Source organism: Pelophylax lessonae (assembly GCF_965119305.1).
Source record: "Pelophylax lessonae genome assembly, chromosome: 7".
NCBI classification, from domain to species: Eukaryota; Metazoa; Chordata; class Amphibia; order Anura; family Ranidae; genus Pelophylax; species Pelophylax lessonae.
In genome coordinates this window covers 59,269,840-59,297,335 of record NC_138774.1, presented here as the reverse complement: position 1 = coordinate 59,297,335, position 27,496 = coordinate 59,269,840, and the positions used below count along the sequence as shown (strand labels likewise).

At 54.1% G+C, this 27,496-nt stretch overlaps 1 protein-coding gene across 1 annotated transcript in view; it reads right to left on the bottom strand.

Annotated features, from left to right (window-relative positions):
* The window catches only part of LOC309560910 (regulator of G-protein signaling 3-like), a 254,393-nt gene extending 227,152 nt beyond the window's left edge, over positions 1 to 27,241 (bottom strand). The window contains exon 1 of the mRNA XM_082264600.1: positions 27,141 to 27,241. The gene's annotated coding sequence lies outside the window, so the exon portion shown is untranslated. The remainder of the gene's footprint in view (positions 1 to 27,140) is intronic.
* Positions 27,242 to 27,496: the final 255 nt, after the last annotated feature.

The following is a 27,496-nucleotide window of genomic DNA, read 5'->3' as shown; positions in this document are numbered from 1 at the left end:
CCCCTCCAACCCACGATCTCCCCCACTGTGCTGCCAAATGCCAATTACCCCTCCATCCCACTGATCTCCCCACTGCCAATTACCCCTCCATTCCACCGATCTCCCCACTGTGCTGCCAATTACCCCTCCATCCCACCGATCTCCCCCACTGTGCTGCCAATTACCCCTCCATCCCACCGATCTCCCCACTGTGCTGCCAATTACCCCTCCATCCCACCAATCTCCCCACTGTGCTGCAAATTACCCCTCCATCCTACCGATCTCCCCCACTGTGCTGCCAATTACCCCTCCATCCCACCGATCTCCCCACTGTGCTGCCAATTACCCCTCCATCCCACCGATCTCCCCCACTGTGCTGCCAATTACCCCTCCATCCCACCGATCTCCCCACTGTGCTGCCAATTACCCCTCCATCCCACCGATCTCCCCACTGTGCTGCCAATTACCCCTCCATCCTACCGATCTCCCCACTGTGCTGCCAATTACCCCTCCATCCCACCGATCTCCCCACTGTGCTGCCAATTACCCCTCCATCCCACCGATCTCCCCACTGTGCTGCCAATTACCCCTCCATCCCACCGATCTCCCCCACTGCCAATTACCACTCCATCCCACCGATCTCCCCCACTGTGCTGCCAATTACCCCTCCATCCCACCGATCTCCCCCACTGCCAATTACCCCTCCATCCCACCGATCTCCCCACTGTGCTGCCAATTACCCCTCCATCCCACTGATCTCCCCACTGTGCTGCCAATGACCCCTCCATCCCACCGATCTCCCCACTGTGCTGCCAATTACCCCTCCATCCCACCGATCTCCCCACTGTGCTGCCAATTACCCCTCCATCCCACCGATCTCCCCCACTGCCAATTACCCCTCCATCCCACGATCTCCCCCACTGTGCTGCCAATTACCCCTCCATCCCACCAATCTCCCCACTGTGCTGCCAATTACCCCTGCATCCCACCGATCTCCCCCACTGTGCTGCCAATTACCCCTCCATCCCACCGATCTCCCCCACTGTGCTGCCAAATGCCAATTACCCCTCCATCCCACTGATCTCCCCACTGCCAATTACCCCTCCATCCCACCGATCTCCCCACTGTGCTGCCAATTACCCCTCCATCCTACCGATCTCCCCCACTGTGCTGCCAATTACCCCTCCATCCTACCGATCTCCCCCACTGTGCTGCCAATTACCCCTCCATCCCATCGATCTCCCCACTGTACCATTACCCCTCCATCCTACCGATCTCCCCACTGCCAATTACCCCTCCATCCCACCGATCTCCCCCACTGTGCTGCCAATTACCCCTCCATCCCACCGATCTCCCCACTGTGCTGCCAATTACCCCTCCATCCTACCGATCTCCCCACTGCCAATTACCCCTCCATCCCACCAATCTCCCCACTGTGCTATTACCCCTCCATCCCACCGATCTCCCCACTGTGCTGCCAATTACCCCTCCATCCCACCGATCTCCCCACTGTGCTGCCAATTACCCCTCCATCCCACCGATCTCCCCACTGCCAATTACCCCTCCATCCCACCGATCTCCCCACTGTGATGCCAATTACCCCTCCATCCCACCGATCTCCCCACTGTGCTGCCAATTACCCCTCCATCCCACCGATCTCCCCACTGCCAATTACCCCTCCATCCCACCGATCTCCCCACTGTGCTGCCAACTACCCCTCCATCCCACCGATCTCCCCACTGTGCTGTCAATTACCCCTGCATCCCACCGATCTCCCCCACTGTGCTGCCAATTACCCCTCCATCCCACCGATCTCCCCCACTGTGCTGCCAAATGCCAATTACCCCTCCATCCCACTGATCTCCCCACTGCCAATTACCCCTCCATCCCACCGATCTCCCCACTGTGCTGCCAATTACCCCTCCATCCTACCGATCTCCCCACTGTACCATTACCCCTCCATCCTACCGATCTCCCCACTGCCAATTACCCTTCCATCCCACGATCTCCCCCACTGTGCTGCCAATTACCCCTCCATCCCACCGATCTCCCCACTGTGCTGCCAATTACCTCTCCATCCTACCGATCTCCCCACTGCCAATTACCCCTCCATCCCACCGATCTCCCCACTGTGCTATTACCCCTCCATCCCACCGATCTCCCCACTGTGCTGCCAATTACCCCTCCATCCCACCGATCTCCCCCACTGTGCTGCCAATTACCCCTCCATCCCACCGATCTCCCCCACTGTGCTGCCAAATGCCAATTACCCCTCCATCCCACTGATCTCCCCACTGCCAATTACCCCTCCATCCCACCGATCTCCCCACTGTGCTGCCAATTACTCCTCCATCCTACCGATCTCCCCACTGTACCATTACCCCTCCATCCTACCGATCTCCCCACTGCCAATTACCCCTCCATCCCACCGATCTCCCCCACTGTGCTGCCAATTACCCCTCCATCCCACCGATCTCCCCACTGTGCTGCCAATTACCCCTCCATCCTACCGATCTCCCCACTGCCAATTACCCCTCCATCCCACCGATCTCCCCACTGTGCTATTACCCCTCCATCCCACCGATCTCCCCACTGTGCTGCCAATTACCCCTCCATCCCACCGATCTCCCTACTGCCAATTACCCCTCCATCCCACCGATCTCCCCACTGTGCTGCCAATTACCCCTCCATCCTACCGATCTCCCCACTGCCAATTACCCCTCCATCCCACCGATCTCCCCACTGTGCTATTACCCCTCCATCCCACCGATCTCCCCACTGTGCTGCCAATTACCCCTCCATCCCACCGATCTCCCCACTGTGCGGCCAATTACCCCTCCATCCCACCGATCTCCCCACTGCCAATTACCCCTCCATCCCACCGATCTCCCCACTGTGCTGCCAATTACCCCTCCATCCCACCGATCTCCCCACTGTGCTGCCAATTACCCCTCCATCCCACCGATCTCCCCACTGTGCTGCCAATTACCCCTGCATCCCACCGATCTCCCCCACTGTGCTGCCAATTACCCCTCCATCCCACCGATCTCCCCCACTGTGCTGCCAAATGCCAATTACCCCTCCATCCCACCGATCTCCCCCACTGTGCTGCCAAATGCCAATTACCCCTCCATCCCACTGATCTCCCCACTGCCAATTACACCTTCATCCCACCGATCTCCCCACTGTGCTGCCAATTACCCCTCCATCCTACCGATCTCCCCCACTGTGCTGCCAATTACCCCTCCATCCTACCGATCTCCCCCACTGTGCTGCCAATTACCCCTCCATCCCACCGATCTCCCCACTGTACCATTACCCCTCCATCCCACCAATCTCCCCACTGCCAATTACCCCTCCATCCCACCGATCTCCCCCACTGTGCTGCCAATTACCCCTCCATCCCACCGATCTCCCCACTGTGCTGCCAATTACCCCTCCATCCTACCGATCTCCCCACTGCCAATTACCCCTCCATCCCACCGATCTCCCCACTGTGCTATTACCTTTCCATCCCACCGATCTCCCCACTGTGCTGCCAATTACCCCTCCATCCCACCGATCTCCCCACTGTGCTGCCAATTACCCCTCCATCCCACCGATCTCCCCACTGCCAATTACCCCTCCATCCCACCGATCTCCCCACTGTGCTGCCAATTACCCCTCCATCCCACCGATCTCCCCCACTGTGCTGCCAAATGCCAATTACCCCTCCATCCCACTGATCTCCCCACTGCCAATTACCCCTCCATCCCACCAATCTCCCCACTGTGCTGCCAGTTACCCCTGCATCCCACCGATCTCCCCCACTGTGCTGCCAATTACCCCTCCATCCCACCGATCTCCCCCACTGTGCTGCCAAATGCCAATTACCCCTCCATCCCACTGATCTCCCCACTGCCAATTACCCCTCCATCCCACCAATCTCCCCACTGTGCTGCCAATTACCCCTCCATCCTACCGATCTCCCCACTGTACCATTACCCCTCCATCCTACCGATCTCCCCACTGCCAATTACCCCTCCATCCCACCGATCTCCCCCACTGTGCTGCCAATTACCCCTCCATCCCACTGATCTCCCCACTGTGCTGCCAATTACCCCTCCATCCTACCGATCTCCCCACTGCCAATTACCCCTCCATCCCACCGATCTCCCCACTGTGCTATTACCCCTCCATCCCACCGATCTCCCCACTGTGCTGCCAATTACCCCTCCATCCCACCGATCTCCCCACTGTGCTGCCAATTTCCCCTCCATCCCACCGATCTTCCCACTGCCAATTACCCCTCCATCCCACCGATCTCCCCACTGTGCTGCCAATTACCCCTCCATCCCACCGATCTCCCCACTGTGCTGCCAATTACCCCTCCATCCCACCGATCTCCCCACTGTGCTGCCAATTACCCCTGCATCCCACCGATCTCCCCCACTGTGCTGCCATTTACCCCTCCATCCCACCGATCTCCCCCACTGTGCTGCCAAATGCCAATTACCCCTCCATCCCACTGATCTCCCCACTGCCAATTACCCCTCCATCCCACCGATCTCCCCACTGTGCTGCCAATTACCCCTCCATCCCACCAATCTCCCCCACTGTGCTGCCAATATCTCCATCCCACGATCTCCCCACTGTGTTGCCAATTGCCCCTCCATCCCACCGATCTCCCCACTGTGCTGCCAATTACCCCTCCATCCCACCGATCTCCCCCACTGTTCTGCCTCTTACCCCTCCATCCCACCGATCTCCCCACTGTGCTGCCAATTACCCCTCCATCCCACGATCTCCCCCCACTGTGCTGCCAATTACCCCTCCATCCCACGATCTCCCCACTGTGCTGCCAATTACCCCTCCATCCCACCGATCTCCCCCACTGTGCTATTACCCCTCCATCCCACCGATCTCCCTACTGTGCTATTACCCCTCCATCCCACCGATCTCCCCCACTGTGCTGCCAATTACCCCTCCATCCCACCGATCTCCCCCACTGTGCTGCCTCTTACCCCTCCATCCCACCGATCTCCCCACTGTGCTGCCAATTACCCCTCCATCCCACCGTTTCTCCCCACTGTGCTGCCAATTACCCCACCATCCCACCGATCTCCCCACTGTGCTGCCAATTACCCCTCTATCCCACCGATCTCCCCACTGCCAATTACCCCTCCATCCCACCGATCTCCCCACTGTGCTGCCAATTACCCCTCCATCCCACCGATCTCCCCACTGTGCTGCCAATTACCCCTCCATCCCACCGATCTCACCACTGTGCTGCCAATTACCCCTGCATCCCACCGATCTCCCCCACTGTGCTGCCAATTACCCCTCCATCCCACCAATCTCCCCCACTGTGCTGCCAAATGCCAATTACCCCTCCATCCCACTGATCTCCCCACTGCCAATTACCCCTCCATCCCACCGATCTCCCCACTGTGCTGCCAATTACCCCTCCATCCTACCGATCTCCCCCACTGTGCTGCCAATTACCCCTCCATCCTACCGATCTCCCCCACTGTGCTGCCAATTACCCCTCCATCCCACCGATCTCCCCCACTGTGCTGCCAATTACCCCTCCATCCCACCGATCTCCCCACTGTACCATTACCCTTCCATCCTACCGATCTCCCCACTGCCAATTACCCCTCCATCCCACCGATCTCCCCCACTGTGCTGCCAATTACCCCTCCATCCCACCGATCTCCCCACTGTGCTGCCAATTACCCCTCCGTCCTACCGATCTCCCCACTGCCAATTACCCCTCCATCCCACCGATCTCCCCACTGTGCTGCCAATTACCCCTCCATCCCACCGATCTCCCCACTGTGCTGCCAATTACCCCTCCATCCCACCGATCTCCCCACTGCCAATTACCCCTCCATCCCACCAATCTCCCCACTGTGCTGCCAATTACCCCTCCATCCCACCGATCTCCCCACTGTGCTGCCAATTACCCCTCCTTCCTACCGATCTCCCCACTGTGCTGCCAATTACCCCTGCATCCCACGATCTCCCCCACTGTGCTGCCAATTACCCCTCCATCCCACCGATCTCCCCCACTGTGCTGCCAAATGCCAATTACCCCTCCATCCCACTGATCTCCCCACTGCCAATTACCCCTCCATCCCACCGATCTCCCCACTGTGCTGCCATTTACCCCTCCATCCTACCGATCTCCCCACTGTACTATTACCCCTCCATCCTACCGATCTCCCCACTGCCAATTACCCCTCCTTCCCACCGATCTCCCCCACTGTGCTGCCAATTACCCCTCCATCCCACCGATCTCCCCACTGTGCTGCCAATTACCCCTCCATCCTACCGATCTCCCCACTGCCAATTACCCCTCCATCCCACCGATCTCCCCACTGTGCTATTACCCCTCCATCCCACCGATCTCCCCCCTGTGCTGCCAATTACCCCTCCATCCCACCGATCTCCCCACTGTGCTGCCAATTACCCCTCCATCCCACCGATCTCCCCACTGCCAATTACCCCTCCATCCCACCGATCTCCCCACTGTGCTGCCAATTACCCCTCCATCCCACCGATCTCCCCACTGTGCTGCCAATTACCCCTCCATCCCACCGATCTCCCCATTGTGCTGCCAATTACCCCTGCATCCCACGGATCTCCCCCACTGTGCTGCCAATTACCCCTCCATCCCACCGATCTCCCCCACTGTGCTGCCAAATGCCAATTACCCCTCCATCCCACTGATCTCCCCACTGCCAATTACCCCTCCATCCCACCGATCTCCCCACTGTGCTGCCAATTACCCCTCCATCCCACCGATCTCCCCACTGTGCTGCCAATTACCCCTCCATCCCACCGATCTCCCCACTGCCAATTACCCCTCCATCCCACCAATCTCCCCACTGTGCTGCCAATTACCCCTCCATCCCACCGATCTCCCCACTGTGCTGCCAATTACCCCTCCTTCCTACCGATCTCCCCACTGTGCTGCCAATTACCCCTGCATCCCACGATCTCCCCCACTGTGCTGCCAATTACCCCTCCATCCCACCGATCTCCCCCACTGTGCTGCCAAATGCCAATTACCCCTCCATCCCACTGATCTCCCCACTGCCAATTACCCCTCCATCCCACCGATCTCCCCACTGTGCTGCCATTTACCCCTCCATCCTACCGATCTCCCCACTGTACTATTACCCCTCCATCCTACCGATCTCCCCACTGCCAATTACCCCTCCTTCCCACCGATCTCCCCCACTGTGCTGCCAATTACCCCTCCATCCCACCGATCTCCCCACTGTGCTGCCAATTACCCCTCCATCCTACCGATCTCCCCACTGCCAATTACCCCTCCATCCCACCGATCTCCCCACTGTGCTATTACCCCTCCATCCCACCGATCTCCCCCCTGTGCTGCCAATTACCCCTCCATCCCACCGATCTCCCCACTGTGCTGCCAATTACCCCTCCATCCCACCGATCTCCCCACTGCCAATTACCCCTCCATCCCACCGATCTCCCCACTGTGCTGCCAATTACCCCTCCATCCCACCGATCTCCCCACTGTGCTGCCAATTACCCCTCCATCCCACCGATCTCCCCATTGTGCTGCCAATTACCCCTGCATCCCACGGATCTCCCCCACTGTGCTGCCAATTACCCCTCCATCCCACCGATCTCCCCCACTGTGCTGCCAAATGCCAATTACCCCTCCATCCCACTGATCTCCCCACTGCCAATTACCCCTCCATCCCACCGATCTCCCCACTGTGCTGCCAATTACCCCTCCATCCCACTGATCTCCCCCACTGTGCTGCCAATTACCCCTCCATCCCACGATCTCCCCACTGTGCTGCCAATTACCCCTCCATCCCACCGATCTCCCCGCTGTGCTGCCAATTACCCCTCCATCCCACGATCTCCCCCACTGTGCTGCCTCTTACCCCTCCATCCCACCGATCTCCCCACTGTGCTGCCAATTACCCCTCCATCCCACAATCTCCCCCCACTGTGCTGCCAATTACCCCTCCATCCCACGATCTCCCCACTGTGCTGCCAATTACCCCTCCATCCCACCGATCTCCCCCACTGTGCTATTACCCCTCCATCCCACCGATCTCCCTACTGTGCTATTACCCCTCCATCCCACCGATCTCCCCCACTGTGCTGCCAATTACCCCTCCATCCCACCGATCTCCCCCACTGTGCTGCCTCTTACCCCTCCATCCCACCGATCTCCCCACTGTGCTGCCAATTACCCCTCCATCCCACCGTTTCTCCCCACTGTGCTGCCAATTACCCCTCCATCCCACCGATCTCCCCACTGTGCTGCCAATTACCCCTCCATCCCACCGATCTCCCCACTGTGCTGCCAATTACCCCTCCATCCTACCGATCTCCCCCACTGTGCTGCCAATTACCCCTCCATCCCACCGATCTCCCCCACTGTGCTGCCAATTACACCTCCATCCTACCAATCTCCCCCACTGTGCTGCCAATTACCCCTCCATACCACCGATCTCCCCCACTGTGCTGCCAATTACCCCTCCATCCCACCGATCTCCCCACTGTGCTGCCAATTACTCCTCTAGACCCTTCTCAAGACCCTGAATCTTCCCAACCTCACCCAGAATATCGTACACCACCACCTCGACAGGGAGGACTTTCTTCCGCAGGGTAATCTGGCACCGTGCATTCCACGTGAAGTAACAGATAACTATACTAACTAGAAAAAGTGTATCCTAATCAAAATCCCAGAGAGTCAGGAATGCCCCGTACACCCACTCCGCTTAACTCATGCGATAGAGAAAGGGGGATGCCTAGAGCCCTCCCCACCCTTTTATACACCTCTATATTAAATGGACACTGGAGCAAAACGTGGTCCATAGACTCCATTTTATCAACACACTCCGCTCTAGGACAATCCCGATCATCCACAGGGCGATGCTTCAGGTTCCCTCTCACATAGAGCCTTCCATGGAAAGCGAGCCAGGCTTGATCCCTAAATTTCAAAGGGATTCTTCCCAAGTTCATTAAACGCAACCCCTCCCTCATTACGGGGCCTGGGCAATCCCTTAAGGTCAGCGACACACTGAAAGCAGAGCCCAAAATCCTCTTCTCCAGAAGCTTTCTGGAGGGACTTGATATCCCCCACTGTCACCTGCCACTGCCTAAGTATTATCAGACACGGGGCAACATAAGCCGGAAGCTTGCCATGTCGGACTCTCAGACTTTTCACTGGCCCGTCATCTTCCCAGCATTGCAGAAAAGGCCTAAACCAAGATTGAAAAATACCCACCCATCCCAGCGGGGTCTCTGCTAACATATTACCAAGATTATACTTTAAAAAGAGCAGAGAAAAGAAAACTATAGGGTTGACCATTCCTAGACCACCCTCCCGCCTGGACAGGTAAGTTACATTGCGTTTGATCAGGCTCAGCCTATTTCCCCATAACAGTTGAAAAAGGCAGCTGTACACCCTTGCATAGAGACATTCTGGCAAGATACAGACAAAGCTGACATATAAAAAGATTGGGATGAGGTAAGTTTTAATCAAGTCAACCCTTTCCCTCAAGGAAAGTTTCCATTTCTTCCAGCTTGCTACTTTGGCATTGGCATTCAACAACCTGCTTTCCCAATTTCATTGACCATAGTCACCAGGACCAAATTTGATGCCCAACACTTTAATTTCCTGCTGGGGCTCTGGGAAAGCATCCGGAAGTTCGAAGCTTTCACCCTCCTCACCAATCCAGAAAACTTCACTCTTTTCATGATTGATTTTAGAGCCAGAAGCCTCCGTGTACCGCTCTATCACAGAGACCACCTCCTGCACCTCCTCCATCCCAGAGACAATAACAGACACATCATCGGCATAAGCCATGACCTTCAAAGGTGGCACATCAGCAATGCCCAAAGGCACCCCGCACAACGATTCACCCTCTAACCTTCTTATGAAGGGGTCGATTGCGAATACATATAGCAGGGGGCTCAAAGGACACCCCTGACGCACACCAGAGCCAACCTCAAAAGGTCGTCCAACCCAACCATTAACAAGTGGGAAGCTCTCAGCCCCTTTATATAATGTTTTCAGCCAATCTATAAACCTCCCCTGCAGGCCGTATCTACCAAGTAGCAAATACAGGTACTCCTGATTGACTCGTTCAAAAGCCTTCGCCTGATCCAATGCCAGCAAGTACTTTCTCCATCCAGCAGCCCTACATCGCTCCATTGCCTCCTGGGCAGCTAAAACTGGTGAAAAGGTACTTCTGCCTTGGACCGAGCAGTGCTGATGATTGGACAACAAATTGCCTGCTACTGACAACAAGCGCCAAAAAAGAATCTTCACCAAGATCTTTCTATCAACATTGAGAAGACAAATGGGGCGCTAGTTCTCAATTATTGAGGGGTCTCCCCCACTGTGCTATTACCCCTCTATCCTACTGATCTCCCCACTGTGCAATTACCCCTCCATCCCACCAATCTCCCCACTGTGCTATTACCCCTCCATCCTACCAATCTCCCCCACTGCACTATTATCCCTCCATCCTACCGATCTCCCCCACTGTGCTATTACCCCTCTATCCCACCGATCTCCCCCACTGTGCTATTACCCCTCCATCCTACTGATCTCCCCCACTGTACTAATACCCCTCCATCCCAACGATCTCCCCCACTGGGCTATTACTCCTCCATCCCACCGATCTCCCCCACTGTGCTATTACCCCTCCATCCCACCGATCTCCCAACTGTGCTGCCAATTACCCCTCCATCCCACCGACCTCCCCCACTGTGCTATTACCCCTCCATCCCACCGATCTCCCCCACTGTGCTATTACCCCCCCATCCCACGATCTCCCCACTGTGCTGCCAATTACCCCTCCATCCCACCGATCTCCCCCACTGTGCTATTACCCCTCCATCCCACCGATCTCCCCCACTGTGCTATTACCCCTCCATCCTACCGATCTCCCCACTGTGCTATTACCCCTCTATCCTTCCGATCTCCCCACTGTGCAATTACCCCTTCATCCTACAGAACTCCCCCACTGTGCTATTACCCCTCCATCCTACCGATCTCCCCAGTGTGCTATTACCCCTCCATCCCACCGATCTCCCCACTGTGCTATTACCCCTCCATCCTACCAATCTCCCCCCACTGTACTATTACCCCTCCATCCTACCGATCTCCCCCACTGTGCTATTACCCCTCCATCCCACCGATCTCCCCCACTGTGCTATTACCCCTCCATCCTACCGATCTCCCCCACTGTACTAGTACCCCTCCATCCCACCGATCTCCCCGACTGGGCTATTACTCCTCCATCCCACCAATCTCCCCCACTGTGCTATTACCCCTCCATCTCACCGATCTCCCAACTGTGCTGCCAATTACCCCTCCATCCCACCGATCTCCCCCACTGTGCTATTACCCCTCCATCCTACCGATCTCCCCATTGTGCTATTACCCCTCTATCCTACCGATCTCCCCACTGTGCAATTACCCCTTCATCCTACTGATCTCCCCATTGTGCTATTACCCCTCCATCCTACCGATCTCCCCCACTGTGCTATTACCCCTCCATGCCACTGATCTCCCCCACTGTGCTATTACCCCTCTATCCTACCGATCTCCCCACTGTGCAATTACCCCTTCATCCTACCGATCTCCCCACTGTGCTGTTACCCCTCGATCCTACCGATCTCCCCCACTGTGCCATTACCCCTCCATCCTACCGAACTCCCCCACTGTGCTATTACCCCTCCATTCTACTGATCTCCCCAGTGTGCTATTACCCCTCCATCCCACCGATCTCCCCACTGTGCTATTACCCCTCCATCCTACCAATCTCCCCCACTGCACTATTATCCCTCCATCCTACCGATCTCCCCCTCTGTGCTATTACCCCTCCATCCCACCGATCTCCCCCACTGTGCTATTACCCCTCCATTCTACCGATCTCCCCCACTGTACTAAAACCCCTCCATCCCAACGATCTCCCCCACTGGGCTATTACTCCTCCATCCCACCGATCTCCCCCACTGTGCTATTACCCCTCCATCCCACCGATCTCCCAACTGTGCTGCCAATTACCCCTCCATCCCACCGACCTCCCCCACTGTGCTATTACCTCTCCATCCCACCGATCTCCCCCACTGTGCTATTACCCCTCCATCCTACCGATCTCCCCACTGTGCTATTACCCCTCTATCCTACCGATCTCCCCACTGTGCAATTACCCCTTCATCCTACTGATCTCCCCATTGTGCTATTACCCCTCCATCCTACCGATCTCCCCCACTGTGCTATTACCCCTCCATCCTACCGATCTCCTCACTGTGCCATTACCCCTCAATCCTACCGATCTCCTCCACTGTGCCATTACCCCTCCATCCTACCGAACTCCCCCACTGTGCTATTACCCCTCCATCCTACCGATCTCCCCAGTGTGCTATTACCCCTCCATCCCACCGATCTCCCTACTGTGCTATTACCCCTCCATCCTACCAATCTCCCCCACTGTACTATTACCCCTCCATCCTACCGATCTCCCCCACTGTGCTATTACCCCTCCATCCCACCGATCTCCCCCACTGTGCTATTACCCCTCCATCCTACCGATCTCCCCCACTGTACTAATACCCCTCTATCCCACCGATCTCCCCCACTGGGCTATTACTCCTCCATCCCACCAATCTCCCCCACTGTGCTATTACCCCTCCATCCCACCGATCTCCCCCACTGTGCTATTACCCCCCCATCCCACCGATCTCCCCACTGTGCTGCCAATTACCCCTCCATCCCACCGATCTCCCCCACTGTGCTATTACCCCTCCATCCTACCGATCTCCCCACTGTGCTATTACCCCTCTATCCTTCCGATCTCCCCACTGTGCAATTACCCCTTCATCCTACCGAACTCCCCCACTGTGCTATTACCCCTCCATCCTACCGATCTCCCCAGTGTGCTATTACCCCTCCATCCCACCGATCTCCCCACTGTGCTATTTCCCCTCCATCCTACCAATCTCCCCCCACTGTACTATTACCCCTCCATCCTACCGATCTCCCCCACTGTGCTATTACCCCTCCATCCCACCGATCTCCCCCACTGTGCTATTACCCCTCCATCCTACCGATCTCCCCCACTGTACTAATACTCCTCCATCCCACCGATCTCCTCCACTGGGCTATTACTCCTCCATCCCACCAATCTCCCCCACTGTGCTATTACCCCTCCATCTCACCGATCTCCCAACTGTGCTGCCAATTACCCCTCCATCCCACCGATCTCCCCCACTGTGCTATTACCCCTCCATCCCACCGATCTCCCCCACTGTGCTATTACCCCTCCATCCCACCGATCTCCCCCACTGTGCTATTACCCCTCCATCCTACCGATCTCCCCACTGTGCTATTACCCCTCTATCCTACCGATCTCCCCACTGTGCAATTACCCCTTCATCCTACTGATCTCCCCATTGTGCTATTACCCCTCCATCCTACCGATCTCCCCCACTGTGCTATTACCCCTCCATGCCACTGATCTCCCCCACTGTGCTATTACCCCTCTATCCTACCGATCTCCCCACTGTGCAATTACCCCTTCATCCTACCGATCTCCCCACTGTGCTATTACCCCTCAATCCTACCGATCTCCCCCACTGTGCCATTACCCCTCCATCTTACCGAACTCCCCCACTGTGCTATTACCCCTCCATTCTACTGATCTCCCCAGTGTGCTATTACCCCTCCATCCCACCTATCTCCCCACTGTGCTATTACCCCTCCATCCTACCGATCTCCCCCACTGTACTAATACCCCTCCATCCCAACGATCTCCCCCACTGGGCTATTACTCCTCCATCCCACCGATCTCCCCCACTGTGCTATTACCCCTCCATCCCACCGATCTCCCAACTGTGCTGCCAATTACCCCTCCATCCCACCGATCTCCCCCACTGTGCTATTACCTCTCCATCCCACCGATCTCCCCCATTGTGCTATTACCCCTCCATCCTACCAATCTCCCCACTGTGCTATTACCCCTCTATCCTACCGATCTCCCCACTGTGCAATTACCCCTTCATCCTACTGATCTCCCCATTGTGCTATTACCCCTCCATCCTACCGATCTCCCCCACTGTGCTATTACCCCTCCATCCCACCGATCTCCCCCACTGTGCTATTACCCCTCCATCCTACCGATCTCCCCACTGTGCTATTACCCCTCAATCCTACTGATCTCCCCCACTGTGCCATTACCCCTTCATCCTACCGAACTCCCCCACTGTGCTATTACCCCTCCATCCTACCGATCTCCCCACTGTGCTATTACCCCTCCAACATACCGATCTCCCCCACTGTGATATCACCTCTCCATCCCACTGATCTCCCCACTGTGCAATCACCCCTCCATCCTACCGATCTCCCCCACTGTACTATTACCCCTCCATCCTACCGATCTCCCCCACTGTGCTATTACACCTCCATCCCACCGATCTCTCCACTGTGCTATTACCCCTCCATCCTACCTATTTCCCCCACTGTGCTATTACCCCTCCATCCTACCGATCTCCTCCACTGTGCTATTACCCCTCCATCCCACCGATCTCCCCCACTGTGCTATTACCCCTCCATCCTGCCGATCTCCCCACTGTGCTATTACCCCTCCATCCTACCTATTTCCCCCACTGTGCTATTACCCTTCAATCCTACAGATCTCCTCCACTGTGCTGACCATCACCCCTCCTTCCTACCGATTTCCCCCACTGTGCTTACTTTTACTCCTCCATCCGACACACCTCCCCCTCTGTGCTGCCTCTTACCCCTCCATCCAACCGATCCCCCCCACTGTGCTGCCTCTTACCCTTCCATCCTACAGATCACTCCCACTGTTCTGGCCATTACCCCTCCTTCCTACTGATCTCCCCCACTGTGCTGGCCATTACCCCTCCATCTCACTGATCTCCCCCCCTGTGCTGGTCATTACCCCTCCATCCTACCAATCTCCCCCACTCTGCTGGCCATTACCACTCTATCCCACCAATTTCCACCACTGTGCTCATTATTCCCCCTCCATGCTACCGATTTCCCCCACTGTGCTCCCTCTTTCCCTTTATTCTACTGATCTCCCCCACTGCGGTGGCCATTACCCCCTCCATCCTATTGATCTCCCCCACTGTGCTGCCTCTTACCCCTCCATACTACCGATCTCCCCAATGTGTTGACCATTACCCCTCCATCCTACCGATCTCCTCACTGTGCCATTACCCCTCAATCCTACCGATCTCCTCCACTGTGCCATTACCCCTCCATCCTACCGAACTCCCCCACTGTGCTATTACCCCTCCATCCTACCGATCTCCCCAGTGTGCTATTACCCCTCCATCCCACCGATCTCCCTACTGTGCTATTACCCCTCCATCCTACCAATCTCCCCCACTGTACTATTACACCTACATCCTACCGATCTCCCCCACTGTGCTATTACCCCTCCATCCCACCGATCTCCCCCACTGTGCTATTACCCCTCCATCCTACCGATCTCCCCCACTGTACTAATACCCCTCCATCCCACCGATCTCCCCCACTGTGCTATTACCCCTCCATCCCACCGATCTCCCCCACTGTGCTATTACCCCCCCATCCCACCGATCTCCCCACTGTGCTGCCAATTACCCCTCCATCCCACCGATCTCCCCCACTGTGCTATTACCCCTCCATCCCACTGATCTCCCCCACTGTGCTATTACCCCTCCATCCTACCGATCTCCCCACTGTGCTATTACCCCTCTATCCTTCCGATCTCCCCACTGTGCAATTACCCCTTCATCCTACCGAACTCCCCCACTGTGCTATTACCCCTCCATCCTACCGATCTCCCCAGTGTGCTATTACCCCTCCATCCCACCGATCTCCCCACTGTGCTATTACCCCTCCATCCTACCAATCTCCCCCCACTGTACTATTACCCCTCCATCCCACCGATCTCCCCCACTGTGCTATTACCCCTCCATCCTACCGATCTCCCCCACTGTACTAATACCCCTCCATCCCACCGATCTCCCCCACTGGGCTATTACTCCTCCATCCCACCAATCTCCCCCACTGTGCTATTATCCCTCCATCTCACCGATCTCCCAACTGTGCTGCCAATTACCCCTCCATCCCACCGATCTCCCCCACTGTGCTATTACCCCTCCATCCCACCGATCTCTCCCACTGTGCTATTACCCCTCCATCCTACCGATCTCCCCACTGTGCTATTACCCCTCTATCCTACCGATCTCCCCACTGTGCAATTACCCCTTCATCCTACTGATCTCCCCATTGTGCTATTACCCCTCCATCCTACCGATCTCCCCCACTGTGCTATTACCCCTCCATGCCACTGATCTCCCCCACTGTGCTATTACCCCTCTATCCTACCGATCTCCCCACTGTGCAATTACCCCTTCATCCTACCGATCTCCCCACTGTGCTATTACCCCTCAATCCTACCGATCTCCCCCACTGTGCCATTACCCCTCCATCCTACCGAACTCCCCCACTGTGCTATTACCCCTCCATTCTACTGATCTCCCCAGTGTGCTATTACCCCTCCATCCCACCAATCTCCCCACTGTGCTATTACCCCTCCATCCTACCAATCTCCCCCACTGCACTATTATCCCTCCATCCTACCGATCTCCCCCACTGTGCTATTACCCCTCCATCCCACCGATCTCCCCCACTGTGCTATTACCCCTCCATCCTACCGATCTCCCCCACTGTACTAATACCCCTCCATCCCAACGATCTCCCAACTGTGCTGCCAATTACCCCTCCATCCCACCGACCTCCCCCACTGTGCTATTACCCCTCCATCCCACCGATCTCCCCCACTGTGCTATTACCCCCCCATCCCACGATCTCCCCACTGTGCTGCCAATTACCCCTCCATCCCACCGATCTCCCCCACTGTGCTATTACCCCTCCATTCCACCGATCTCCCCCACTGTGCTATTACCCCTCCATCCTACCGATCTCCCCACTGTGCTATTACCCCTCTATCCTTCCGATCTCCCCACTGTGCAATTACCCCTTCATCCTACCGTACTCCCCCACTGTGCTATTACCCCTCCATCCTACCGATCTCCCCAGTGTGCTATTACCCCTCCATCCCACCGATCTCCCCACTGTGCTATTACCCCTCCATCCTACCAATCTCCCCCCACTTTACTATTACCCCTCCATCCTACCGATCTCCCCCACTGTGCTATTACCCCTCCATCCCACCGATCTCCCCCACTGTGCTATTACCCCTCCATCCTACCGATCTCCCCCACTGTACTAGTAGCCCTCCATCCCACCGATCTCCCCGATTGGGCTATTACTCCTCCATCCCACCAATCTCCCCCACTGTGCTATTACCCCTCCATCTCACCGATCTCCCAACTGTGCTGCCAATTACCCCTCCATCCCACCGATCTCCCCCACTGTGCTATTACCCCTCCATCCTACCGATCTCCCCATTGTGCTATTACCCCTCTATCCTACCGATCTCCCCACTGTGCAATTACCCCTTCATCCTACTGATCTTCCCATTGTGCTATTACCCCTCCATCCTACCGATCTCCCCCACTGTGCTATTACCCCTCCATGCCACTGATCTCCCCCACTGTGCTATTACCCCTCTATCCTACCGATCTCCCCACTGTGCAATTACCCCTTCATCCTACCGATCTCCCCACTGTGTTATTACCCCTCAATCCTACCGATCTCCCCCACTGTGCCATTACCCCTCCATCCTACCGAACTCCCCCACTGTGCTATTACCCCTCCATTCTACTGATCTCCCCAGTGTGCTATTACCCCTCCATCCCACCGATCTCCCCACTGTGCTATTACCCCTCCATCCTACCAATCTCCCCCACTGCACTATTATCCCTCCATCCTACCGATCTCCCCCACTGTGCTATTACCCCTCCATCCCACCGATCTCCCCCACTGTGCTATTACCCCTCCATCCTACCGATCTCCCCCACTGTACTAATACCCCTCCATCCCAACGATCTCCCCCACTGGGCTATTACTCCTCCATCCCACCGATCTCCCCCACTGTGCTATTACCCCTCCATCCCACCGATCTCCCAACTGTGCTGCCAATTACCCCTCCATCCCACCGACCTCCCCCACTGTGCTATTACCTCTCCATCCCAACGATCTCCCCCACTGTGCTATTACCCCTCCATCCTACCGATCTCCCCACTGTGCTATTACCCCTCTATCCTACCGATCTCCCCACTGTGCAATTACCCCTTCATCCTACTGATCTCCCCATTGTGCTATTACCCCTCCATCCTACCGATCTCCCCCACTGTGCTGTTACCCCTCCATCCTACCGATCTCCTCACTGTGCCATTACCCCTCAATCCTACCGATCTCCTCCACTGTGCCATTACCCCTCCATCCTACCGAACTCCCCCACTGTGCTATTACCCCTCCATCCTACCGATCTCCCCAGTGTGCTATTACCCCTCCATCCCACCGATCTCCCTACTGTGCTATTACCCCTCCATCCTACCAATCTCCCCCACTGTACTATTACCCCTCCATCCTACCGATCTCCCCCACTGTGCTATTACCCCTCCATCCCACCGATCTCCCCCACTGTGCTATTACCCCTCCATCCTACCGATCTCCCCCACTGTACTAATACCCCTCTATCCCACCGATCTCCCCCACTGGGCTATTACTCCTCCATCCCACCAATCTCCCCCACTGTGCTATTACCCCTCCATCCCACCGATCTCCCCCACTGTGCTATTACCCCCCCATCCCACCGATCTCCCCACTGTGCTGCCAATTACCCCTCCATCCCACCGATCTCCCCCACTGTGCTATTACCCCTCCATCCTACCGATCTCCCCACTGTGCTATTACCCCTCTATCCTTCCGATCTCCCCACTGTGCAATTACCCCTTCATCCTACCGAACTCCCCCACTGTGCTATTACCCCTCCATCCTACCGATCTCCCCAGTGTGCTATTACCCCTCCATCCCACCGATCTCCCCACTGTGCTATTTCCCCTCCATCCTACCAATCTCCCCCCACTGTACTATTACCCCTCCATCCTACCGATCTCCCCCACTGTGCTATTACCCCTCCATCCTACCGATTTCCCCCACTGTGCTATTACCCCTCCATCCCACCGATCTCCCCCACTGTGCTATTACCCCTCCATCCTACCGATCTCCCCCACTGGGCTATTACTCCTCCATCCCAACGATCTCCCCCACTGGGCTATTACTCCTCCATCTCACCGATCTCCCCCACTGTGCTATTACCCCTCCATCCCACCGATCTCCCAACTGTGCTGCCAATTACCCCTCCATCCCACCGATCTCCCCCACTGTGCTATTACCTCTCCATCCCACCGATCTCCCCCACTGTGCTATTACCCCTCCATCCTACCAATCTCCCCACTGTGCAATTACCCCTCTATCCTACCGATCTCCCCATTGTGCTATTACCACTCCATCCCACCGATCTCCCCCACTGTGCAATTACCCCTCCATCCTACCGATCTCCCCACTGTGTTATTACCCCTCAATCCTACTGATCTCCCCCACTGTGCCATTACCCCTTCATCCTACCGAACTCCCCCACTGTGCTATTACCCCTCCATCCTACCGATCTCCCCACTGTGCTATTACCCCTACAACCTACCGATCTCCCCCACTGTGATATCACCTCTCCATCCCACTGATCTCCCCACTGTGCAATCACCCCTCCATCCTACCGATCTCCCCCACTGTACTATTACCCCTCCATCCTACCGATCTCCCCCACTGTGCAATTACACCTCCATCCCACCGATCTCTCCACTGTGCTATTACCCCTCCATCCTACCTATTTCCCCCACTGTGCTATTATCCCTCCATCCTACCGATCTCCTCCACTGTGCTATTACCCCTCCATCCCACCGATCTCCCCCACTGTGCTATTACCCCTCCATCCTGCCGATCTCCCCACTGTGCTATTACCCCTCCATCCTGCCGATCTCCCCACTGTGCTATTACCCCTCCATCCTACCTATTTCCTCCACTGTGCTGACCATCACCCCTCCATCCTACCGATTTCCCCCACTGTGCTTACTTTTACTCCTCCATCCGACACACCTCCCCCTCTGTGCTGCCTCTTACCCCTCCATCCAACCGATCCCCCCCACTGTGCTGCCTCTTACCCTTCCATTCTACAGATCACTCCCACTGTTCTGGCCATTACCCCTCCTTCCTACTGATCTCCCCCACTGTGCTGGCCATTACCCCTCCATCTCACTGATCTCCCCCCCTGTGCTGGTCATTACCCCTCCATCCTACCAATCTCCCCCACTCTGCTGGCCATTACCACTCTATCCCACCAATTTCCACCACTGTTCTGACTATTCCCCCTCCATGCTACCGATTTCCCCCACTGTGCTCCCTCTTTCCCTTTATTCTACTGATCTCCCCCACTACGGTGGCCATTACCCCCTCCATCCTACTGATCTCCCCCACTGTGCTGCCTCTTACCCCTCCATACTACCGATCTCCCCAATGTGTTGACCATTACCCCTCCATTCTACCGATCTCTCCCACTGTGCTGACCATTACCCCTCCATCCCACCTATCTCCATCACTGTGCTGGCCATTAATCTTCCATCCTACCTATCTCCCCCATTGTGCTTGTCATTACCCCTCCATCCTACCTATCTTCCCCACTGTGCTGGCCATTACCCCTCCATCTACCATATCTCCCCACTATGCTGGCTATTAACCCTCCATCTAACAAATCATACTCTCTGTGCTGACCCTTACCCCTCCTTGTTACTGATTTCCCCCACTGTGGTGGCTATTACCCCTCCATCCTACCGATCTCCCCCACTGTGCTGACCATTACCCCTTTATCCTACCGATCACCCCACTGTGCTGCCTCTTACCCCTCCATCCTACCGATCTCCCCATTGTGCTTGCAATTACCCCTCCATCCCACCTATCTCCATCACTGTGCTGGCCATTACCCCTCCATCCTACCTATCTGCCCCACGGTGCTATTACCCCTTCATCCTACCGATCTCCCCACTGTGCTGCCCATTACCCCTCCATCCTACCTATCTCCCTCACTGTACTGGCTATTAACCCTCCATGCTACCTATCTCCAACAAATCATCCTCTCTGTGCTGACTCTTACCCCTCCTTGTTACTGATCTCCCCCACTGTGGTGGCCATTACCCCTCCATCCTACCGATCTCCCCCACTGTGCTGGCCATTACCCCTCCATCCTACCAATCTCCCCCACTGTGCTGGCCATTACCACTTCATCCCACCTATCTCCTTCACTGTGCTGGCAATTAACCTTCCACCCTACCTATCTGCTCCACTGTGCTGGCCATTACCCCTCCATCCTACCTATTGGTCCCACTGTGCTGATTCTTACTCCTCCATTCTACCTATCTGCCCTACTGTGCTGACTCTTACTCTTCCATTCTACCTATCTCCCAACTGTACTGGCCATTACCCCTCCATCCTACAGATCTCCCTGCTGTGCTTGCCATTACCCCTCCATCCCACCTATCTCCATCACTGTGCTGACCATTAACCCTCCATCCTTCCTATCTCCCCCATTGTGCTTGCCATTACCCTTCCATCCTACCTATCTGCCTGAAGGGGGCTGGCTCTTACCCTTCCATCCTACTTATCACCCCACCGTGCTCCCCATTACCCCTCCATCCTACCTATCTCCCTCACTGAGCTGGCCATTAACCCTCCATCCCACCTATCTCCCCACTGTGCTGGCCATTACCCCTCCAACCTACCTATCTGGCCCATTGTGCTGACTCTTACCCCTCCATCTAACATATCTCCTCACTGTGTTGACTCTTACCCCTCCTTGTAACCTATTTCCCCCCACTGTGCTGGCTTTTGCCCCTTCATCTAACATATATTTCCCACTTTGCTTTCTCTTACCTCACCATGTAATCGACTTCCCCGAATTGTGCTGGCTTTCACACCGCCATCTAACCTTTCTGCACTACTATGCTGGCTCTTAACCTTTTGAATAACCTATCTGCCCTACTACAGTTTTATTCCTTCACCTAACCCAGGGTCAGTTATTTTTTTTTTTTTGGGGGGGGGGGGGGGCACACACTGTGGCTAGTACTAGTAGAAAATGCCTCAGCACAAGTGAGAGTATACAATGCCCCAGGCTCAGTGGTTAGTGAGAGTAAAAAAAATAAATGAACAGGTGCCTTTTGTCATTGGGGGGAGAGGATAATGTCCTATCATTGGTGTTAGTGGGAGGCATTTTGCCCCATTGGTGTCAATGGGAGGAATGATGTCCCAGCATTAGTGTCAATGGGAGGAATGATGTCTCAGCATTGATGTCAAGGGAGGAATGGTTCCCCAATGTTGTTGTCAGTGATAGGAATTGTGCCCCATTGTTGGGTTCAGTGAAAGCAATTGGTCCCCATTGTTGGTGTCAGTATGATAAGTTTAATACTTTTTATTATGAACAGATATCCAGGCAAGACATTAAAGATCTCATTTGGTGTTAGATGCTGGCATGAACATGAAGGGTTGACCATTCACGTTAGCATCAATGAGAATGGTCCCCCTTTGTGTTTATTCCAAAGGAGAATGCAGAATACACCATTGGTGATGACCTATCACAAGGGGAGAAGCATATTTTCGATGGGGCAGAGGTTCCCAACCAGAGTCCTGAACTACCCCCAACAGGTCATGTTTTTTAGGATTTCTTTCACCTTGCACAGGTGCTTTAAATCAATGTAAATGGCTTGGTACTAATGACATTTATTTTATCTAAGGGAGCTTCTTAAAACATGGGTACTTGAGGTTGGGAACCAATGACATAGGGTATATATATGGTTGGGAACCAATGCCATCAGGTATATACATGGTTGGGCACCACTGCCATAGAGTATATACATGGTTGGGAACTTCTGCCATAAGGTATATGCATGGTTGGGAATTGCTGCCATAGGGTATATACATGGTTGGGAACCAATGCCATAGGGTATATACATGGTTGAAGGGGTGGGGGGGGGGGGGTCAGCCTGTTGGTGCTTAGACTAAATGCTGCACACTGCATCAAATTGGCCTGCATGGCTGTCCTCCCAGAAAGAACCCTACTATAAAGATGATGCACAAGAAAGCCCACAAACAGTTTGCTGAAGATAAGCAGACTAAGGACATGGATTACTGGAACCATGTCCTGTGATCTGACGAGACCAAGATAAACTTATTTGGTTCAGATGGTGTCAAGCGTGTATGAAAGCAACTAGGTGAGGAGTGCAAAGACAAGTGTGTCTTGCCTACAATCAAGTATGGTAGTGGGAGTGTCATGGTCTGGGGCTGCATAAGTGCTGCCGGCATTGGGGAGTTCATTGAGGAAACCATGAATGCCAACATGTACTGTGACATACTGAAACAGAGCATGATCCCTTCCCTTTGAAGACTGGGCCACAGGGCAATATTTCATCATGATAACGACCCCAAACACACCTCCAAGACGACCACTGCCTTGCTAAAGAACTTGAGGGTAAAGGTTATGGACTGGCCAAGCATGTCTCCAGACCTAAACCCTTTTGAGCATCTGTGCCTATCCCCAAAGGTGGAGGAGCGCAAGGTCTCTAACATCCACCAGCTCCATGATGTCGTCATGTATGAGTGGAAGAGGACTCCAGTGGCAACCTGTGAAGCTCTGGTGAACTCCATGCCCAAGAGGGTTAAGGCACTGCTGGAAAAAAAAAATGGCGGCCACACAAAATATTGACACTTTGGGCCCAATTTAGACATTTTACCTTAGGGGTCTTCTCACTTTTGTTGCCAGTGGTTTAGACATTAATGGCTGTGTGTTGAGTTATTTTGAGGGGACAGCAAATTTACACTGTTATACAAGCTGTACACTCACTACTTTACATTGTAGCAAAGTGTCATTTCGTCAGTGTTGTCACATGAAAAGATATAATAAAATATTTGCAAAAATGTGAGGGGTGTACTCACTTTTGTGAGATACTGTACATGGTTGGGAACCAATGCCATAGGGTATTTACATGGTTGGAAACCAATGCCATAGGGTATATGCATGGTTGGAAACCACTGCAATGGGGTATATAAATGGTGGGGAACTGCTGCCATAGGGTACATACAGTACATGGTTGGGAACCGCTGTCAAGTATTTGATCCGCTGCTGATTTTGTACATTTGCCCACTGACAAAGAAATGATCGGTCAATAATTTTAATGGTAGGTTTATTTTTACAGTGAGAGACTGATTAACAACAAAAATATCAAGATTTCTGGGTCCCAGGTGTCTTCTATACAGGTTACGAGCTGAGATTAGGAGCACTCGTTTAAAGGTAGTGCTCCTAATCTCAGTTTGTTATCTGTATAAAAGACACCTGTCCACAGAAGCAATCAATTAATCAGATTCCAATCTCTCTGCCACGGCCAAGACCAAAGAGCTGTCCAAGGAAGTCAGGGACAATATTGTAGACCTACACAAGGCTGAAATGGGCTACAAGACCATCGCCAAGCAGCTTGGTGAGCAGGTGACAACAGTTGGTATGATTATTTGCAAATAGAAGAAACAAATAATAACTGTCAATCTCCCATGGTCTGGGGCTCTATGCGAGTTATTACCGCGTGGAGTTTTAATGATCATGAGAATGGTGAGGAATCAGCCCAGAACTACACAGGAGAATCTTGTCAATGATCCCAAGGCAGCTGGGACGATAGTCACCAAGAAAACAATTGGTAACACACTACGCCGCAAATGATTGAAATCCTGCAGCGCCCGCAATGTCCCCCTTTTCAAGAAAGCACATGTACAAGCCAGTCTGAAGTTTGCTAATGAACATCTGAATGATTTAAAGGAGAAATGGGTGAAAGTGTTGTGGTCAAATGAGACCGTAATCAAGCTCTTTGGCTTCAACTCAACTCACTGGGTTTGGAGGAGGAGGAATGCTGCCTATGACCCCAAGAACACCATCCCCATCGTCAAACATGGAGGTGGAAACATTATGCTTTCACATCAAAGGGACGATGGACGGGGCCATGTACTGTCAAATCTTGGGTGAAAACCTCAGGGCATTGTATATGGGTCGTGGATGGGTTTTCCAGCAAGACAGTGACCCAAAACACATGGCCAAGGCAACAAAGGAGTGGCTCAAGAAGAAGCACATGTAAGCACAAAATATGTGGAGGGAGCTGAAGGTTTGAGTTACCAAACGTCAGCCTCGAAAGCTTTAATGACTTGGAGAGGATCTGCAAAGAGGAGTGGGACAAAATTCCTCCTGAGATGTGTGCAAACTTGGTGGCCAACCACAAGAAATATCTGACCTCTGTGATTGCCAACAAGGGTTTTGCCACCAAGCACTAAATCGTGTTTTGGGAAGGGGTCAAACACTTATTTTACTAATTAAAATGCAAATTAATTTATAACTTTTTTGAAATAGCTTTTTCTGGATTTTTTTTTTGTTATTCTGTCTCTCACTGTTAAAATAAACCTACCATTAAAATTATAGACTGACCATTTCTTTGTCAGTGAGCAAACGTACAAAATCAGCAGGGGATCATATACTTTTTCCCTCACTGTCGTTTGGAAAAGCTGCCATAAGGTATATACGTGGTTGGGAAATGCTGCCATAGGTTATATACTGGGGATAGACCGATTATCGGCAAGGCCGATCTATCAAGGGCCGATATGCACTTTCCCCGATATTGCCGATATTTTTGTGATGTCATTCTGCCTTCCCTCGCCTTGAACAGCCTCGTCTGGAGTTGGGACTAGTCTCATGGAAGTGTATCACAGCCATACACCCACCCACAGCAGCCCGGTGCCAGCCAGCCACCCACATCCACAGGCCCTTTACCAGCCAGCCACCCACATCCACAGGCCCTTTACCAGCCAGCCAGCCACAGGCACTGTACCAGCAAGCCAGCCACCCACAGGCCCAGTACCAGCCAGCCACCCCAGCCACAGGCCCTGTACAAGCCAGCCACAGACACTGTACTAGCAAGCCAGCCACCCACAGGCCCTGTACCAGCCAGCGCACCCACAGCCCTTGTGCCAGCCACCCACCCACCACAGAGTGCCAGACAGCCAGCCACCCAACACAGGGTGCCAGACAGTCAGCCACCCATAGACTTGGTGCCAGCCAGCCACCCACAGACAGAGTGCCAGACAGCCAGCCACTCACAGACCCTGTACAAGCCTCCCACAGGCCCTGTACCAGCCAGCCACCCACCTACCACAGGGTGCCTGCCAGCCACCCACCACAAGGTGACAGACAGCCAGCCACACACCACAGAGTGCCAGCCATCCACCACAGGGTGCCAACCACCCACCACAGGGTGCCAGCCAGCCACCCACCACAGGGTGCCAGCAAGCCAGCCTTTAAGCATTAAACAAACATTAACATGTTCAGTACCAAATTTGTGTCAAAAATTGTCTTTATTTTTCAAAACTTTAAATGTACAAAATATTGGCCCATATCGGCCGATACCGATATGTTGTGACCAAAATATCAGTATATATCAAAATATCAGATAAAACCATATCGGTCTATCCCTAGTATATACATTTATTTTTTTCTCACTAGGGAACAGCCCGTTATTGGTTTTCCTTTTTTAATAGATGCCATGTCTGGGGAAGGCTTAAGATAGATTGGTTTCCCATACAGAATGGTAGTCTGCCCCTATATTCTGGCCCTCTAGAACCTGGGCAGGAGAGCTCTGATCCTCTATGTGTCTGGTCACCTCCGCTACTATCTTCTCCTTCCATGGTCCCCCTCCCGTACATGCTCCTCCGTTATCTGTCTGTATTTATTATATTCTCCAATGATTTCCTCTGTTTTCATCTCATTCAAGCTGTCTCTCACCCTCCCCTATTACTCCACCTCCTGTTTACCTCCATTCTCTAGTCTTTCCCTTCCTGCTGCCTGTCATTCTTTACCCTGACATTTCTCAGCAGCACCCTCCCTGCGCTCTCTCCTTCCACCTGACATCTAAAGGCTTCCAGTCTCATCTCTGTCTCCGGCTTTGCAGCTGATTGCAGCCTGTGGCTCTCCCAGCTCTATGTTGAACTGCAGCCATCAGCGCACGCTGCAGAGCGTGTTTGTACATGCAATTACAAATAGCTGGCATACCTTGTCAAGGTTTGGAAATACTGACAGTTAACTGTTGGCCAGGTTGAACAGTATAAATTCACCTGCCGAAATTGCATAACTGCTAGGTAGGATAGTAATACTATTCGGGATCTTTCAACAGGGGAGGACTGGGCCAGGGGGCAGGGGGGCAGGGGGGCAATTGCCCCCTGGGCCACTCTGGTGTCTTGTAAAAAGGCTGCACAGACATGCCTAAAGGATTCCTGGTAAAGAGAAGTAAAAAGTCCCCGCCACTGACCTACTGAGTACGGGTTGAAGACAAGGACAGAGCACAGACCCCCCCAAGCATGGATGGTTTAAACTGTCTGAGCAGAGGCCGGTTCCATGCCCCAATGGAG